The following is a 7185-nucleotide window of genomic DNA, read 5'->3' as shown; positions in this document are numbered from 1 at the left end:
TAACTCTGGGGACATCAGCCATAGATTAATGAGGGATTAGAATTTAGCTAAGGTGCTTGTTTCCACAGCACATATACTAAAATTGGCATGATACAGAGAAGATTAGCATGGCAAGATTAACATCCAAATTGTAAAGCATTTTATAAAAAAAAAAAAAAAAAAAGACTTAGCTGGGAGTCTTGCATCATCAGTCCCTGACAAACAGAGAGCAATAATATTGATAGTCAGATCAGGAAAAATAGCCAAGGTTGGTGGGGAAGCCATTGTTGACACAGCAGGCTTCCATTTAGGTGCTGCTTGTTTTTGGACAGGGTTGCGTGCATCCTGGGTTGACTACTCACTGTGTAGTGAGGATGACCTTGAACTTCTGATCTCCCAGCCTCTACTTCCTAGGTGCTAGGATTACGTGCATGCGCTACCATGACTAGTTTATGTGGTGCTGGGGATTGAACTCAGGGATTGATGCTTGCTAAACCAGCACTCTACTAATGAAGTTACAACCCCCACTTGACTTAGATACTGTTAAGAGACCATTTTAATAACAAGGGCGCAGGCTCATGCAGGGCGAATGACCTGCCCAACAACGCCTTACCAAAAAGCGGCCCAAGAAAGCTGAGTCTACATTTCAGCTGGTTCTTCTTTTGGGAACATGAACAGCCCCATCCTTGCAGCAGCTCTTGAAGACTGTGCCTGCTTACTCACGAGGAGGTACCAGAATGGATGTTGCAGGAGCTTTAGGTGTGGCTAAAATGATGTAGCTCATACACAGAGCCACTTCCTCGGCGATGCAGACCCCCACAGCTTCTCCCAGAGGAGAAGCGCCTTCCTGAAAGCATAGACGTTGAAGCAGCCGTTGCATTTGGATAACATGGAGTCGGAGAAGGCAGAGAAGAGTCTAGGGATAAGCTTCCACACAGGACCCCTGCCTTTCTTGGCATGTCTTCACTTAGTACACTCCCCCTAGCCCACTCTGTCCAGCCAAAGAAGCTTGCTCTCAGTTCATCAGGCACTCCAAAGCCACCACCGATATCCCCAGCTCTTTGGTCCTTACTCTTTTCTCTACCAGACACTTTTTCAGCTGATTTTCTTGAGCCTGAACCTTTCTCATTCTTCAGAACTATTTTAATGCCACCTCCTTAGAGAGGCCCTTTGGCCATTAAACTTAAAGGTCTGCTTGCCTCTCTCACAGGAGGGTGGATACCCTTAGCATCATTTATTGCCTTTCTACACCATCGGGGTCAACATCTGGCATCATGTGCTTCCTTCACGCAACAGCAGCTCAAGAAAAGGGGGGCTTCATGCCTCTCTCAGTCTGAAGGTTTTTTGCTAATTAGTTTTGTTTTTTAAATCAATGAAAGGCCTTCCTGTTTTTCATCTAGCAAATGATAAATCAGGGCCTTGAGGTCTCCAGCTGGGCTTCCTCCAGCTCCCTCCATCTTGCTACAGTTGTGTCCTTCTAGCCCACTGCCTTGGTATATGACTTCCAGCTCCCGGTGCCTATTTCTTGCAATGTCAAGGATGGAAACCAGGGCTTTCTGCAAGCCCTGAGCATCCTGCTATGTCCCCAACCTGCTCTCCTCTGCCTTGTAAGGGCCTCACCCCCACCTCTACGTGCACTTCCATTTCTTTATTTGGCTTTGTTCTTCCTGCCTCCATCTTGTAAGAACACATGATGATGTCACACCATCTCAAAATTCTTAATCTTAATTCTTAATCAACCTGGTCCCGTTCTCCTTGAATGGCTAAGAAATAGAGGTTTATGAAGCCAATGGGCCAGTGTGGTATCCTAGCTCAGACCGAGCTGGTGCCAGCTCTGCCTGCTCTAGATACAGGGAGCAGGATCGTGTATCACAGCCTTCAGGGCTGCCCTCTCTGTGTATCTGGCTCACAGCCAAGGCTGCTAGGCTCACAAGGCCAGGCACACCAGAGACTGCCTCAGCCCATTGCCTTGTTACTGCATCTTTCTCCACTCAGATCTTCCCATTGGCTAGAGGACACAAAGATCTCATTGTCATCCAGGCCTTGGTCCCCTGGGCACATAGGCTACTGATTAGGGCAAGGCCAAACACATCGGAGGATAAAATTTGATTTCAACCCTTCGTTCCTCTCACCACACTCCCCCGGGCAGCTGGGAACTCTCGCTCAGTGCTGTGCAGTCTACAAAGGACTTTTATCTTCTGGCCTTGTTGAGTGGCACATTGACTTCGTCTGTAAGCAGAGAAGCTGGGGTTCTCTAGGACTACCTTGGCAGAGGCAGACAGAGGGACAGTACAAGAGAGTGATATCAGGGCTGGTTTTGCAGTCAGAACTATGAGCTTGAGCCTGGGACGAGTTATTTAAACCTGTAAAAGTTGAAGCATGTTAATCAGCCTCAGTTTCCCCAAATATAAACTGTACCCCTCACTTGTTATGAAGTTCTTGTGACTATTAAACCAGGTGACATAAGATGCATTTGGCTTGCTGTCAAATGCTGTAAGCACTCCATAATGTTAATAATCTTTTTTCAGATTTACTTAATTTGTAATTATGTGCACATGAGTACAAATGCTGATAGAATGGTTGCCTAGCAGGCACAAGATCTCCAACACTATTTAAAGCTGAGCAAGGTGGTACATGCCTGTCATTCCATCATTTGGGAAGATAAAGAAGGACAGGAACTCAAGATGTGAATGCTAGAATTTCATGTTATGGTTCTGTGCCCTTCCATCTCCCTTCAGAGCCTGTACCCACACCTGTGAGGTGCAGGCTCTCCTCTGTTTTGCAGTGTCTTCTTCTGCTCAGGCCCTGAATGGAGAAGTGAGGTGGTAGGTTGGTTCTGCCTTTCCTAATCCTGGTCTGTAATAGTCTAGCTGCTGGTCGAAGGCCAGGAACATTCACAGGCAGGCACCAATTTTCTGAACCCCACAGTCTTGGAACTCCTTTCTGAGGGGAAGAGGAAAGCCCAGCCCTAAGACGTGGCAGCTTTAACACGGGCCCTGACGTGGCCTGCAAACCGAGCCGCTGTCAGTAGCTATGTGGGAAGCCAGGAAATGATGAGGACTGGTCAGGACTGGGACGTGGCAACTCAACCCATGACTCAGCTATTCGGCTCAGAAGCAGCCAGGAGACTCCATGCAGATCCTGGGGATCTCAGACGCCCTGGTAGAAGGGTCTGCTCTGCTTCCTTAGAAAAGGCTGGCCCCGATGTCAGAAGTCTGCTGACAGGGCCCTGCTGTCCCGCACTCGCTGCTCCTGGCTCCTAGACCCCCTCCCTGGCTCTAAGAGTCCGAATTAGTGGCTTGCTCAGGGTCTATGAAGTCCTAGGAATCCCACACAGAAACCTCTAGGAGCTGAAGGAAGGGGGCAGGTTTCCAGGCCTTTAGCCCCCACACTCCTGCTTCCATCTTTAGGACTGCCGTGTCCTGGTTGACAAATCAGGTTTTTTTTGCCTCAGATTTCACGTCTGAAAGTGTTTTTACTACTTGAAGACAAATTTTGAGGGGGCGGAAGAGCTGGCTCCATGGTTAAGAACACTTGCTACTCTTGCAGAGGACCCAAGGTCAGTTCCCGGCACCCACACCAGGAGGCTCACAAACACTTGTAACTCTAGCTCCAAAAGACCCAAAGCTCTTCTGGCCTCTGAGGACATCTGTATACATACTTGTACAGTACACACACACAAATATATATAAATATATGTATATGTAATCTTATGTAAATAAAAAAAAATTTGAGGCCAGGCATGGTAGCCTATGTCTACAATCCCAGCACTTGGGAGACTGAGGCAGGAGGATTGCAAGATTGACAACACCCTGGTTTATATAATAATTCTAAGCCTCTCTTCTACAGAATGAAATTCTGCCCTGACAAAGAAATAAGCAACAAAACCAAAAACATTTTAAGTATGCTAATTTACGTTGAGCCCACAGGCTCTCCACGTATCTGAAAGTTCTGGAAGGTGAGCAGGGACCACAAAAGACATGAAAACCATTTTTTTTTTTTTTTGCAAGTCTTCAGTTTAGCTTCTCTGGAGGCTGCAGCACCTTTAGCACAGGCCGAAACAGAGGCAGGTAGTAATAAGAAATGTGTACTTTCAAGCCTGAAATCTAGTGTCCCCACCCAGAGACTGGTCCTTTCTCCCCTCTCAAAAGGTTTTATTTTCAAACAAAACCCACCTGCATGAGAAAGCTCCCTTGGGACCATCGTTGGGAAACTGGAGTCTTCTTTCATTAAGAGAACCCAGTGTCTCCGAGCCCCTTCTACTCCAATCCCTGCTGCCTTTTTTTCAATGTCTCCAGAAAGAAAAGACAGCATTGAAACCTGGGTATCTGGGGTCCGCTCTTTTGATTTGGACACAGGCTCTCATTCTGTACTTCTGGCTGGCCTGGAGTTTGCCACCTTCGCTGCTCAGCCTCCGGAGTGCTGGGATCACGGGTGTACGCTGCCAGCCCTGTAGCTTTTTTGGAAACAGCCTCCTGCTTTCTTCTCACTCCAAGTCTGGTCCTCATCTCTCCTCCTCAACCTTTGATTTCTGTTTACTTTTAATTTTTAAAAAAATTTCCTTATTTTTTTAAAAAAAGATTTATTTATATATTATTTATACAGTATTCAGTGTGGATGTGTGCCTTCAGGTAAGAAGAGGGCACCAGGTGTCATTCTAAGTGGTTATGAGCCACCATGTGGGTGCTGGGACCTGAAGTCAGGACCTTTGGAAGAGCAGCCGGTGTTCTTAACAGCTGAGCCATCTGTCCAAACATCCTCCACCCCTTTTTTCTTTCTTTCTTTCTTTCTTTCTTTCTTTCTTTCTTTCTTTCTTTCTTTCTTCTTTCCTTCTTTCTTTCTTATAGGGTTTCTCTGTGTAGCATTGGCTGTCCTGGACTCACTTTGTAGACTGGGCTGGCCTCGAACTCACAGAGATTCACTTGCCTCTGCCTCCCTGAGTGCTGGTATTACAGGTGTGTACCACTGCATCTACCTGCTTTTAACTTTTTTAAAATTATTATTATCACATTTCTTTGGGGGCTACGGCACTCGTTTGGATGTACTAGGATAATTAGCGAGAGGTTTTCTCCTTCCACCGTGTGGTTCTCAGGAATCAAATTCAGGTCATCAGTGCAGACACCTTGACCTGCTCAGCCATATGACAGACCATTCTCTCAACCTTTTAAAAAGAGCACTAGGTGAGAAGCTGAGAGAGCCAAGCTCCTCAGTAGTTACACACGGGCAAGCCAACTCTAACCTCTGGGCCTTGGTTTGCCTCATATTGGAGATAAGAATTTAGGCTTCATTCAGACTTTCTCAACAGCAGGAAACAGGGCCAAGGTTATGGCCCCAGCTGTCTTTCTTCTGTGTCCCCAGTGGTGGCTGTCATTTTGCTATTTAATTGCAAACAAGGGTTTTACAGCCGATGTCTGAAAACAATCAAGCCCTTTAGAAAAACCTTTACCCTTTAGAAATTACTGTTCTTTTAGATAGGGTCTCACTATGTATGTAGCCTTGATCAACCTGAAACTCGCAACATAGGTAGAGAAAGTTGGCCTCAGACTCAGAGATCTGCCTCCCAAACGCTGGGACCAAAGGTGTGCGGCACCACACCCATCCCAGAGATGTTTTTCTATTAAAAAAAACTGAGGGTTTGAACCCAGAACTTTAAGCGTGCTAGTCAAGAGTGTATCCACCAGACTACACTCTCAGCAGTCTTTTAGATTTTAAATTCAGTGTTTGCCTTTCTTCATTTTATGTCTCTCTCTCTCTCTCTCTCTCTCTCTCTCTCTCTCTCTCTTCCTGAATTCCTCACTTGGTGTTCAAGGGTTGTTGCTACCAGCAAAGATAAGGGATTCCCTAAATCTTGCGGCCACACAGCTCCCACAGATCTAGATACAGGTCTCCTGAGTGGCCTTTTACTTGCAGCATGGCCTAAGATTCCAGAACAATGGGTGAGCCCAAGAACTGGGCCAGCTCCTACCCAGATTTCCCATCTGGTCCCAGGCTGCTATCTCCACTCGCTCCCCTCCCCCACCGAGTAGCTGCCTCCCGAGCCCCATCCCCAGTTGAGTTATTCTCCTGATTCAGACATTTTTTCAGGGTGAAATCACCTCCGCTCCAGCCAGCTGAAGCTGGGAGTATGCCTCTGCACACTGCTGTGGCTCTAGGCCCTCCCCTCCTCTGCCACGTCCCCACACCCTTCTCTCCTCCCTGTGATTTCTTCCAGTTTTACAGAGAAACACAGACAGAGCATCCCACAGTGGGATGGAGCCTTTTCATTTCCCCGTAGCTCCTGCTACAGACCCTGGGCATAGGTCCTCTCCTGAGTGAGGTCATCGACAGGATTTGCTCAAAGCAGAGACATAGCGAACATCCCAGAAGGTGAAAAGACAAAGGCAGACATGCACCCCGCTTGAGAGACAGAAAGAGACATAGCCTACATCATAGACAAAGGGACGGAGTGTGAAAATGGCCAAAGGTTGATCCAGTGACCTCCAAACTGGATGGGAGCATGGTTCCTGAGTCCCCCCTCCCCCCGGCAGTACCTTCACTTAGGGGTTATCATTGTTGGATTTGCTATTTACTATTGATTAGGGCTCTGATTCCAAAGTTACATGTTAACCCATCAATTTCTGTCCAGTGACACAAAAGGCCACCAGAGATTAGAATCTGATTTTCTCGTAGGATGCTAACCAGTATCTCACATGGACTAGCAGCCTTTCCCAGCATTCATTCATTCATTCTCTGCCTGTCTCCTGTCTGCACATAAAATCTATTTAAATTTCCTTTGAACCACATGTATTATCTGGTGGTTTCTTCTTCTTCTTCTTCTTCTTCTTCTTCTTCTTCTTCTTCTTCTTCTTCTTCTTCTTCTTCTCCTCCTCCTCCTCCTCCTCCTCCTCCTCCTCCTCCTCTTCCTTCTCCTTCTTCTTCATGAAAAAGTAGTAATAATAATAATAATAATTTTTGAGGTAGGATCTGATATAGCCTAAGCTGGCCTTGAGTTCTTTTTGTAGCCAAGGATGATTTGGACTCCTGATCCTCCTGCCTCCATCTTCCAAGTGCTAGAACTACAGGTCAGCTTTGCTACACTCAGCTCTTGCCAGCATCCCTACGGAAGACCCTGCCTCCAAAAAAACAAAAACCTAGAAAAAGGAATAAACAAAACCTTTCTATTAAGGCAAGCATCTGTCTGTGGTGGCCCACACTTATATTCCTACC

At 46.6% G+C, this 7185-nt stretch overlaps 1 pseudogene; it reads left to right on the top strand.

Annotated features, from left to right (window-relative positions):
* Positions 1-52: 52 nt before the first annotated feature.
* LOC132646558 (U6 spliceosomal RNA) lies at positions 53-144 on the top strand (annotated as a pseudogene).
* Positions 145-7185: the final 7041 nt, after the last annotated feature.

This window comes from Meriones unguiculatus, chromosome 11 (assembly GCF_030254825.1).
Source record: "Meriones unguiculatus strain TT.TT164.6M chromosome 11, Bangor_MerUng_6.1, whole genome shotgun sequence".
In the NCBI taxonomy this organism is placed as follows: Eukaryota; Metazoa; Chordata; class Mammalia; order Rodentia; family Muridae; genus Meriones; species Meriones unguiculatus.
The sequence above is the reverse complement of the archived record's forward strand: the minus strand, read 5'-3'. Positions and strand labels throughout refer to the sequence as shown.